Below are 13314 nucleotides of genomic sequence, written 5' to 3'. Positions count from 1 at the left end.
AAAAAAAAAAACCTTCAAAAAAATCAATAAACCCAGGAGATGGTTTTTTGAAAAGATCAACAAAATAGACAGACCACTAACCAGATTAATAAAAAAGAAACTGGAGAATAATCAAATAGATGCAATAAAAAACGATAAAGGGGTATCACCACTGACTCCACAGAAATACAAACTACAATCAGAGATTACTACAAACAACTCTATGCACATAAACAAGTAAACCTGAAAGAAATGGATAAATTCCTGGACACTTGCAACCTCCCAAGCCTAAACCAGGAAAAAATTGAAACCTTGAACAGACGAATAACAAGGGCTGAAGTTGAGGCAACAATTAAGAGCCTACAAACCAAAAAAAGTCCACGTCCAGATGGTTTCACAGGTGAATTCTACCAGACATCCAAGGAGGAGCTGGCACCATTCCTTCTGAAACTATTCCAAACAATAAAAAAAGAGGGAATCCTTACCAAATCATTTTATGAGACCAATATCATCCTGATACCAAAACCTGGCAGAGACTCAAAAAAAAAAAGAAAACTTCAGGCCACTATCCATGATGAACATAGATGCAAAAGTCTTCAATAAAAGCTGACAATCCCATTGCACAGCACATCAAAAAACTTACCTATCACGATCAAGTAGGCTTCATTCCAGGGATGCAAGGCTGGTATAGCATATGAAAGTCTATTAACATAATCCACCACTTAAACAGAATCAAAGACCAAAAAAAAAAAAAAATTATTCTCTCAATAGATGCAGAGAAGGCCTTTGACAAAATTCAACAGCCCTTTATGGTAAAAACTCTCAAGAAACTAGGTATCAAGGTAACATATCTCAAAATAATAAAAGCTATTTATGACAAACCTACAGCCAATATCATACTGAATGGGGAAACACTGGAAGCATTCCCTTTGAAATCTGGCACTAGACAAGGATGCCCTATGTCACCACTCCTATTCAATATAGTACTGGAAGTTCTAGCCAGAGCAATTAGGCCAGAAAAAATAAATAAATAAATAAATAAAATAAAGTGTATTCAGTTAGGAAAAGAGGAAGTCAAATGGTCTCTATTTGCAGAAGACATGATTGTATATTTACAAGATCTCATCGTCTCAGCCCAAAATTCCCTTCAACTGATAAGCAACTTCAGCAACATCTCAGGATACAAAACCAATGTGTATAAATCACAAGCATTTCTATACACCAATAAAAGACTAATAGAGAGCCAAATCATGAGGGAACTCCCATTCACAATTGCTACAAAGAGAATAAAATACCTAGGAATACAACTAACAAAGGATGTAAAGGAACTCTTCAAGGAGAACTACAAACCACTGTTCAAAGAAATATGAGAGGACACAAACAAATGGAGAAACATTCCATGCTCATGGTTAGGAAGAATCAGTATTGTGAAAATGGCCATACTGCCCAAAGTAATTTATAGATTCAATGCTATCCCCATCAAGCTACCAATGACCTTCTTCACAGAACTGGAAAAATCCACCTTAAACTTCATATGGAACCAAAATGGAGCCTGCATAGCCAAGACAAACCTAAGCAAAAAGAACAAAGCTGGAGGCATCACACTACCTGATTTCAAACTATATTACAAAGCTACAGTAATCAAAACAGCATGGTACTTGTACCAAAACAGAGATATAGACCAATGGAACAGAACAGAGGCTTTGGAGGCAACACCACACATCTACAACCATCTGATCTTTGACAATCCTGACAAAAACAAGCAATGGGGAAAGGATTACCTGTTTAATAAAAGGTGTTGGGAAAACTGGCTAGCACTGTGCAGAAGGGAGAAACTGGACCCGTTCCTTACACCTTATAGGAAAATTAACTCCATATGGATTAAAGACTTAAACATAAGACCTGACGCCATAAAAACCCTAGAAGAAAACCAAGGCAAAACCATTCAGGACATAGGCATAGGCAAGGACTTCATGACTAACACAGCAAAAGCATTGGGAACAAAAGCCAGAATAGACAAATGGGACCTAATTAAACTCCAGAGCTTCTGTACAGCAAAAGAAACAATCATTAGAGTGAACTGGCAACCAACAGAATGGGAAAAATTTTTTGCAATCTACCCATCTGACAAAAGGCTAATAAAACTACAAAGAACTAAAACAGATCAATATTGTGAAAATGGCCATACTGCCCAAAGTAATGTATAGATTCAATGCTATCCCATCAAGCTACTAATGATCTTCTTCACAGAACTGGAAAAAACCACCTTAAACTTCATATGGAACCAAAAAATAAAAATAAAAAAAAAAAACATCCAAAAGTGGGAGAAGGATATGAACAGACACCTTTCAAAAGAAGACATATATGAAGCCAACAAACATATGAAAAATGCTAATCATCACCGATTATTAGAGAAATGCAAATCAAAACCACATTGAGATACCACTTCATGCCAGTTAGAATGGCAATTATTAAAAAATCTGGAGACAACAGATGCTGGAGAGGATGTGGAGAAATAGGAACACTTTTACACCGTTGGTGGGAGTGTAAACTAGTTCAACCACTGTGGAAGAGAGTGTGGCACTTCCTCAAGGACCTAGAAATAGAAAATCCATTTGGCCCAGCAATCCCTTTACTGGGTATATACCCAAAGGATTATAAATCATTCTGTTATAAAGATACATACATACGTATGTTCACAGTGGCACTGTTTACAATAGCAAAGACCTGGAACCATCCCAAATGCCCATCAATGATAGACTGGACAGGGAAAATTTGGTACATATACACCATGGAATACTATGTAGCCATAAGAAACAGTGAGTTCTTATTCTTTGTAGGGACATGGATGAACCTGGAAACCATCATTCTCAGCAAACTGACACAAGAACAGAAAATCAAACATCGCACGTTCTCACTTATAGGTGGGTGTTGAACAATGAGAACACATGGACACAGGTAGGGGAGCATCGCATGCTGGGGTCTGTTGAGGGGGGACCAAGAGAGTAGGGGTATGGGGAAGTTGGGGAGGGATAACATGGGGAGAAATGCCAGGTGTAGGTGATGGGAAGATGAAGGCAGCAAACTGCATTGCCATGTATGTACCTATGCAACAATCCTGCATGATCTGCACATGTACCACAGAACCTAAAGTACAATTAAAAAAAAAAAGTCTTTATAATTGTTTTATGCCTCAGGAATAATGGTTTATGTCCACATGATTGTTCCAATTCAGTGATACTTTTATTTCTAATAACCTTTTCCCCATTGTAATTTAAAAATGCTTATGCTGTTTCAAAGTTTTTGTCTGCATTCCCCACCACTCCCTAAAATATATGCCCATATTTGCCTCTGTTACTTTTGTTTCAGTGTTTTTTAAGTTTTGATTTATAGAGTTTACTCTAATGTACAATGCGATGAATATGAAACAAAAATTATCTTTTCCATATGGAAAAAGACATGTCTACGTTCCATGTATTCAAAAAATCTGTTACCTTATAGATTTCTGATGGACCTTTATTGCATACTAAAACATTATGCATAAATGTGTTGCTTTCTGGATTTTCTATCCTGTTTAACTTGTTCTGTCTGTTCATATGTATCCTTTTCAAATTTCAGTTATTGAAGATTTATAATATGTTTAGGTGAGGTTATTCTGTCCACTTTGCTCCTTTTTAAAGAGCTTTTCTGAATATTCTTAGTTCTTTATTTTGCAATGTATACGTTAGGAGCTCTTAGTCTACTTCTAGGAAAGAAAAAAAGCATTTATTTTTAGTCACAGACTTAGCGTATTGTTGTGGTTAAGAACGCTGACTATGGGTGAAAATCAATTTCAATCTTGACATTTGTACTTTCCAGAAGGTCATCTAGTTTTCTGCCTCAATTTGCCTGTTTATAAATGGCAATAGAATTAATACATCCTACCCCTTGGAATTACTTGGAAGATTACATGAATTAATATACGTTTAAATCTTAAAGAATGTCTAAAACATTAAAAGAGTATGTAAATTTACTTATTAATGGTATTATTAATTATACTGATATTAAAATATGAACTGATATATGTAAAGTTGATGTCTCAATTATGCTGTGTACCCATATCCAAGATAATAATCTATCTTTCCTTTTGTAGAAGTCCACTTTTTTTTTGAGACATGGTCTCACTCTGTCAGTCAGACTGGGGTGCAGTCATGAGATCTCAGCTCACTGCCACCTCAACCTCCCAGGCTGAGGCGATCCTCCCAACCTTAGCCTACCAAGTAGCTGGAAGTACAGATGCATGCCACCATGCAGGGCTAATTTTTGTGTTTTCAGTAAAGATGGGTTTTCACTATGGTGCCCAGGTTGGTCTGAACTCCTGAGCTCAAGAAATCCACCCTCCTCTGCTTCCCAAAGGGCTGTCGCTATAGATGTGAGCCACTGTCCCCTGCCAGAAGTCTAATTTTTATATTCAAATGTCTTTTTAAATGTTTTCCAACTTAGACATATTATATTTATTCCCAGCATGTTCCTTTTTCTGATTATTTTTCAATATAAATATCAGAATTATAAGATTAATTCAAGTGCTTGTAAAAAGTGATAGTCTACCACTTTATATGTTAAATAACATATAGTCTACCAATTTAAAGGAATGCTACACTGAAGAAATAATACTATTAAATACTATTAAATATAATATATCTAAATTGAGAAAAAAAAAAAAAAAACTTTGGGATGAAAAAATAGACTTCTGGCAGGGCACAGTGGCTCACACCTGTAGTGTCAGCACTTCGGGACAAATAATAATAATACTATTATTATAGAGTATTTTTCTTGGAGATAGCATTCCTTTAAATTGATAGACTATGTCCTTAATCCAGTCTGCTCTTGATTGGCATTTCGATTGTTTCTAGGGTTTTGTTATTACAAACTATACTGATATGAATATTCTTGTACCTGTGTTATGATGTGCATAAGAATAAGAGTGGAATCAGTCAGATTTTACTTCACCCTCTCATCCCAAATCAATGCCCAGTTGACTCAGTGTCATTTAATGAAGGGATCATACCTTTCTATGTATTGAAGTGATACCTTTGCCATAAATTGAATGGCCATATATGCATGGGTTTATTCCAATGTTCTATTTGTCTCAATGTGTTATCTTAACCAGAATTGGTAAATGTTTCAGTGGAAATGGAGGTTACTTACCTCTCCCCTGTTCAGTTCTTCCCTTTTCCAGAATTCTTGAATTTTTGCTTTTCTGTTCCTGATTGCTTCAGGAGTTCTAGATGCTTTACATACATACATTATATATATAAAATGTTACTAATTATACATTATGTTAAAATCATATGTATGTATATATCCATATACATACATAAGATTATATGTATATATCCATATATATCCATATACATCCATATACATCCATATGATTTTAACACTTTACAGGCAAATTTGCTGAAATTCAGAACAATTCTGGAGAGTAATCCCAGCTCCAGAGATCTCTGTTTTGGCTGAGGAATTTGTTGAGACATCATAGCAGTCCAACTTTTCTTCTGTTAAATTATAATTCTTTCACTCTCCCATAGGCATTCTCCTAGATCTGATTACTGGGGAACATGACCTGTGAGATACATTTTATATTTCTCTATATATATATATGTTTGTTTGTTTGTGTGTGTGTGTGTGTGTGTGTGTGTATGTGTGTGTATATATGATCCTCAGTGCATATTTTTGTACCCTGTGGACCTCAAAGATGCACGCTGCTTATGGTAGAATGAGCATAAGCCAATCATCCTGGCCTCAGAGGCTTGCTTAGCCAAATGGAGGAACACACTCACACACACACTCACATCTGCATTTGAACTTTATCTGCTTTTTTATCTTAAGAAGTTCAACTGTACTTAGAACTTGATATATCTGTACCTCACTTTTTATAGTCTACAAAGAAAATAATGCACCCAAGATAGTCAGAAACCAGATCATTAGCTCTGTATTCACCATTTTTGGATAAAAAGTCAGTCCTCAGCTTCTGGAGAAGGTGTTCCAGAAAAGGGCTCAGGGCTTGAGAGGGAGTGGTGGTGGTCTTGCTCACGAGGTCTTGTGTGAAATGCCTTCATTTATTGTCCAATCTACTAAATTGAATGTACAATGAAAGCCCTGCTTACCAAAGCTACTGAGAGAACTTACAGCTAAAACTCTGCTAGTGCTATCAATACAGGCAAAAACTACGTACATTCGGCTTTAGGGTCTCAAATATTTTTTGGCCAGCAATGCCTAAAAAGATGTGACTCCATCTCTCCAAGCTTTTGATTCCAGAAATAGCCATACCTATGTTATTCCACATCACCAATGTTCCAGAATGTCTCCATTTAGCTAAGCCAGCCTCCATGCACCACGTTTTCTGAGGCCAGGGTGACTGGCATGTGCTCATTCTGACATAAGCAGCATGCATCTTTGAGGTCCACATGGTCCAAAAACTATACACTGAGGATCATTGTCTCCATGTATTTGCTGAAATGAATATCTTCTTTAACTTTTCTGAGACACTAGATTTTGTTTCAGTAGGTCTTCAGCTCTTTTTTCAAAAAAGCCCAATACTTAAGATCTTATTACTGCAGCCATCTGAAATACCTACTAGCCGATTGCCAAATAAACTGTAAAATGTACCAATTTGCCAACTTGGAAATGCTACTTGTCATTTATTGCTGAAAGCCACCTGCCTAGAATCTAACTGTAGAAACCAAACTGCATAATCATATAAGTCAGACTCATTACTATAAAATACTGCCAAACATCTACAGTTTAAAGATGAAAGCTGTGCATTGTTCTCATCAAGAGAGTCTATATAATTTGTACCTCCAAAAAGACATCCTTTAAAACACTAATTTAAATTTAATTTTCCTCGCAAATCTAAAGTAGACTCCCGCTCCAAGGTTATGCAAGAAGCAGCAGAAAATATGCTACCTTCTGACTAGTTTGTCCAGAATAATAAGAGGAAAAGGAAAAAAATAAAAGCTGCCTCAATATATCCATTGTCCCAATCTCAAAACTTCAAAATTACCAATTAAATATGTCACTCTATACATTTTGTAATATAAATTTCTCAATTCTATTTATATTTAATTTCAAAGCTATTTCCTTCTCATAAAAATAGTTAAGAAGTAACTTATTTTAATATTCTCTGTATGATTTTGTGGAAGAATCAAATTGTTTCCTTAAATGTTTGGTTGATGTTGTAAAATTATTTGAGAGTAGTAATTTTTAAGTGGTTGTATATGTGTCAGTGTGTGTCTGTCAAATGTTTAACTTTTAGGTTCAATTATACTAAGGTTATGAGAATGTTCTAATTTTCTAATTGTTTATGAATGAGTTATGTTGAAATATTATATAATTTTTTATAGGAATTTTTTATTTAGACACATTTTTAAAGTTTGGGCATTGACATGAAAGTGTCCATAATATTCACTTCTCATCATTTTAATAACACCTGCAAATATGAATATTTCCTCAATACTAATTTTATTTATGTATGTCTTTGATTTTCTTCTTAGTCAATATTTCTAGAGATAAGATAATATTATTTTTCATAGTTTAATCAACTCAGTATGTTTTGGTTCTATACAATATTTCATCATTTAATATTTAATTTCTTTTTTTTTTGTCATTTTGCTATCTTAGAGTCCATTGTGATAGCTTTCTTTTAAATTGAACATAAATCTCATTAAACTTCAACCTTTATACTTTTCTAATGTATCGATTTATGGCTGTAAATTTTGCTGTATTAGCATTCCAGTTATGTCCCACATTTGCATGCTCTTACTAGTTCTAAATAGTTTCAACCTTTCTCATGATTTCTTTATTGAGCAATTAATTCAAATTCACAAAGATATAATCTTTTAAGAGAATTATTTTATTTGATGATGAACTTCTATCTCTTCAGGGATAAAATCTTTATATGTACCTAAAAAATAAAAGTATCTTCTTCATTTTGTGTAGTGTGTTCTACAGGTTTATGCAATTAATCTTCTCTCACTTCACAGACATTTTTCTCCTAATGTATATTTACTAAAAGTGATGAGTTAAAACCTATTGTGATTATGATTTATTGAATTCTCATTTAAATATTTATTTTGGCTGATATGATTTGGTTCTGTGTCCCCACCCGAATCTCATGTTGAATTGTAATCCCCAGTGTTGGAGGTGGGAGCTGGTGGGAGGAGATGGGATCATGGGGATTGATTTTGCTGTTGTCATGATAGTACATAAGTTCTCACAAGATCTGGTTGTTTAAAAGCGTGTTGCACTTCTCGCTTTGCTCTCTCTCTCTCCTGCTGCCATGTGAAGACATACATTTTTCCCCTTCACCCTTCTGCTATGATTGTAGGTTTCCTGAGTCCTCCTAGCCATGATTCTAGTAGAGCCTGTAGGAAGAAAATTGGCACCAGAGAAGTGGGGCATTGCTATAAAGATAGCTGAAAATGTGGAAGCAGCTTTGGAACTGGGTAATGGGAAGAGTTTGGAATGGTTTGGAGGAATCAGAAGAAGAGAGAAAGATAAGGGAAAGTTTGGAACTTCCTGGAGACTTACTGAATGATTGTGACTAAAATGTCGATAGCGATATGGACAGTGAAGTCCAGCCTGAGGTGGTCTCTGATGGAAATGAGTAACTTATTGGAAATTGGAACAAAGGTCAATCTTGCTATGCTTTAGCAAAAAGACTGGCAGAATTTTGCCCCTGCCCTAGAAATGTGTGGACCTTTGAACTTAAGAGAGATGATTTAGTGTATCCGGTAGAAGAAATTTCCAAGCAGCAAAGCATTCAAGATGTGACCTGGTTTTTTCCAAAAGTGTACATTCATATGTATGAAGAAAAGATGATCTGAAATTGGAATTTATATTTAAAAGGGAAGCAGAGCACAAAAGTTTGGAAAATTTGCAGCCTGACCATGTGGTAGAAAAGAAAAACCCATTTTCTGGAGAGAAATTTCAAACAGGCTACAAAAATTTACATAACTAACAAGGAGCTAAATGTTAATAGCCAAGATAATAGGAGAAATGTCTCCAGGAAGCTTTTACATTTTAAGTTTTAAAATTTTTAAAAATTTAGTACTCTTTAAAATATAGTGCTCTTATTAACTTAAATTTAAAATTTTTAAAGAGTACTAAATTGTATCAGAAAGATTAAAGAACAAAAGTGCAGTTACATGTTCCTTTGAGCAAAGATCAATTTGATCATCAATAAGAATATTAATTTCAATTAATTTTAAAACATCAAATGTGTTTTATTTAATACATGAGTTTGTAATAATACTAAAAAACATGGTCACTTTAGGAGGATGCTAATGTTTAACGTTTTATTTAAAAAGTTGATACCATTTTTTCTTCCTTTCCTAGAAAAAGACCATTTTAGTGTAACCAAATAATTGGTAAAACAATTACTTTTATTATTAAAAAAAATTTTGTGTCCTAAGGAATTACCAAGTGAGAACATCGTAATTTTGCAGCTTGTAATTAAATAATGGATCTAAACAACAATTATCAGTGTTTAATATCACCGTGAGACAGCCAATTGAAATTAAAATAGGATTTTGAATTGATCTTGTCAAATTATCAAGACAGAGAAACACTTTAAACACCTTATATGACAGCATGAGATTTAAATAGCAAAATCTAACTGTGAAAACTCCTGTAAGACATATGACCCCACTTTTTCAATAAGAAAATTATAACACAAAGAGAGAAATGGAAAAGGGTGGGGGAAAGGGAGCGGGTAGAGAGAGAAAGAGAGAAAGTTGAGGTGGAGCTACAATTTAAATTCATAATTTAATTGTTAAAAAGCATAGTAGATATATTATCCGGTGGGATGAAAATTGTAAGAAGAAAATTGGCACCAGAGAAGTGGGGCATTGCTATAAAGATAGCTGAAAATGTGGAAGCAGCAATGCATGAACCTTGTTTGGATCTTTATTCAGTAAATAAACTGTTAAAAATTATAAATTAGAAAAACATGGACATTCATTGGTATTTACTAATAATTGCTCTACCCTTACGTGTTACAATGTTAGTTTAAATAATTCTTATATCTTGAAATACTTTTGTATTAAATGGTCCAAATGCTAGAATTTGTTTTAAATTAATATTACAGGGTATATCTATTAGGCAAAATAATAATCCCAAGAAGATTGGCTATGATTGATACTTGTTGAAACTGAAGGACAGATATGAGCATTTGTTACATTTTTTCTCCCCATGTAGGCTATGCCTGAGGTTGTTCATACTACAAAGCTTTTCTTTATACTTTTTCAGATTAGTCCTTATGTTTGTCATTTTTTCATTTGTTCACACATTGGAAATTTCTTTAGTCAGATTGTATTGACAGTAAGTTTTCTGTTTTTGTCTAAAATTTGTTTTCCACCTCAATCTAAAGATAGTTTTCCTCTCTTTGTTAATAATACATGGATAAGAGGAAGGAGAAAAAAATCAACTGTCTGACTTTACTATTTCCAATCCACCAACTAAAATTTATTCCTCAGAGTGTTAACTTCCCCATGACTTCTGGGTTCTATCATCTATCAGGCACTCAGAAAATAAGACTCATTCCAAGTTGTGGTATTTTGTAGTCAAAAGCAGATAAGAGTTTGTGGCATGGATATGACATTTACCCAAATAACTGAAATTAACTTTATGAAGCCAATAAAATGCCCCTTGAAAAACTTACTTGGCACTTTGAATAAATGGGTCATTTTTGCCTTGTGAGTAGGTAATCAATGGTCCTACTTTCTGACAGAGTCAGGAAATAAAGTATTTTGCAGACTTTGAGAAGAGAGGTATTCAATTAGTCTGCAAGCAACTAATCTACATGCACAATTTGAGGAAGAGTGGTTGGCTTTGCTTCCCAGCCTTGAGAGATTTTAAAATTCTAATTTGGGCTGGGTGCAGCGGCACATGCCTGTAACCTCAGCATTTTGGGAGACCAAGGCAGAAGGATTGCTTGAGGCCAGTAGTTTGAGACTAGCCTGGCCAACATAGTGAAAGCCTCTCTCTATTAAAAAATAATAATAATAAAGAAAGAAAAAAGAAAAGAATTAATTAAAAGTCTAATCTGACATTTCTAATGAAAATTTTCAACAACACACTTAAAAGAAAACTACATTAACAGTCACTTTTCTAGCTGAATTTATGTAAATGATCAGGCCGATTTTAGTAAAATTAAACTTAGTTTACATATACATTAGACTTATTTAGACTGTCTTTGATAAAATTGGGGTAATTGAGAGAGAAAAATTATATGTCAAAAGAAAACTATAGTATACCTGTTATTAGATTCTAGCTCATTATTTTTGAGATTTTATTCCTTATTAGAAATTTGGACTAAATCTGAATTTCTTATGGTTTCTTCCAATATTTGTATGTGAGCCCACAAACTAATATTTCTAATTTTATTCAATTTTTCTGACTTAAAACCACTAAAATTAAAACCGTCATTTTCCTGAAGCCCTATAAGCTAAAACTAGCCACTCTCATATAATCTAGGAAAAAATGACCATGACAGTTTACGTGTAGACAACTTTTTGTGCCATGCAAACTGCAATCTAGAAGTCTGTCAGATTGCCACTACCTTCTTCCACTCCAATTGAAGATGCTTCACACCCCATCTCAACCTACTGCCCTCAAACTCTATAAGAAATTAACGTATAGTCTGCCCCAGACATTAACTTTACTTTTTTTTTTTCTGTTTCCACAGAAGTGCCTTTTACTAAAGAACCATTTGCCTCCTCCATATAAAGGCTTAAATTGGATGGGACCCCTGCAAATACCACTTCCTGAAATGAGACACAACTGTTTAATAGGACTGACCTATTCACAGGAATAGAAGACTGGTTTAATGAGACCTTTTACCGCTCAGCTACTAACCTATTTTTTTTCCTCTTGGTCTGCATCCATTAACTCAGCTTTTAGTATGTGGAAACTTGTAGGAGAATTTCAGTCAGGGCAATTTTGGGGCACAGAGAATGATTCAAGTAAGTATGATGCTTTGATATGCTGAACACTTTTAAATTAAGGGAAATTATAAGACCTTAGAAGCTGCTTCAGAGCCAAGGACTTTCTAACTTTTTCTTGTTTCTTCCTGCCCAGCTCTGGGAGGGGCTCTCTTTCTAAGTTCCCTTATGAGACTGAGAAAAACTTCTTCTCAAAGAAATGTAATTGTCTTAAAATCCCCTCCCTAAAAATCTCATAAAACAAACAGAAAACAGTAACCACTAGAGAAAGAAAAAAAACTGTAATCCCTCACCATGCCTAGATAGACTTTTCATCTATTCTTTTGAGGTAGCTCCAAGAGGTAATCTGAGAGGCTTTTTCTGCATAATAAGACAATTTTTGTTACCAATAAAGTTCTATCCCTCACCTTCCTGCAATTTGTCACCATCTCCCCCAGAACTCATAGGAACTTTCATACCATTGTCTGTTCTTTGGACTCATTCAATCCCCATGGAAATTATTTACTACCCCTCAAAACTGCCTTCATACTCCATTTCCCTCTCCCCTATAAAAGATAGTATTTAAGCCTCAACCATGTGGTTTTTCACTGAGTCTCATATTTTAAATGGCTCCTGTGCATACTCAATGTTAAGAAATCTGTATGCCTATTCTTCTGCTAATTTATCATCCTTTTACTTCAGCAGACTAGAATCTTCAGAGAGAAGGGAAAAATTCCCTTCACCTGGACATTGTTTATGTGCATGTATGTTCAGTAGTGGGGAGTGGTTGACAATAAATTACTTTCTAGAATAAATATTAAAAAGTGGAAAGCATGAAAACTGTGAAAAACAAATCAACATAAATAATCAATCCAAGGAGACAAATATCCAGCCAATAAGAACTCCAGAAATAAACATGTGTAAAACAGATGAGAAGATATAAAATATAATTTGTCAGACAAATGCCATGTGCTTTCCAAGTTCTCAATAGACAGAATGAGAAGGAAGAATTACAAACCACACCAAGATGTCTTTGTAGAACACTAAAGATAAAAGGAAAATGATAAGAATATTTTGTTTAAACTTTTAACATCTTTTGCATAGGGGAAAACAAGACTACTATATCTATTAAGGAATAAGGTATCACATGATTCATGATTAAGACCAGAGTATCAAAACCCAATATCTGCTGGAAAATGGTTTTGATCTAAAGAGCAAACAAAAACAAACAAATTATGTGTCAAGAGTCATAACATAATGTACTTATTTAGACATGTGTAAAGTATCATATACCTATAATCACCCAGTGGGTTCATCTTGCCTGCTGTCCAGAAAAGCCAATGCTTAGAGAACAGCAGGTTTTTGCAGAAAA

Source organism: Cebus imitator, unplaced genomic scaffold, assembly GCF_001604975.1.
Source record: "Cebus imitator isolate Cc_AM_T3 unplaced genomic scaffold, Cebus_imitator-1.0 Scaffold46, whole genome shotgun sequence".
NCBI lineage: Eukaryota > Metazoa > Chordata > Mammalia > Primates > Cebidae > Cebus > Cebus imitator.
The sequence above is the reverse complement of the archived record's forward strand: the minus strand, read 5'-3'. Positions refer to the sequence as shown.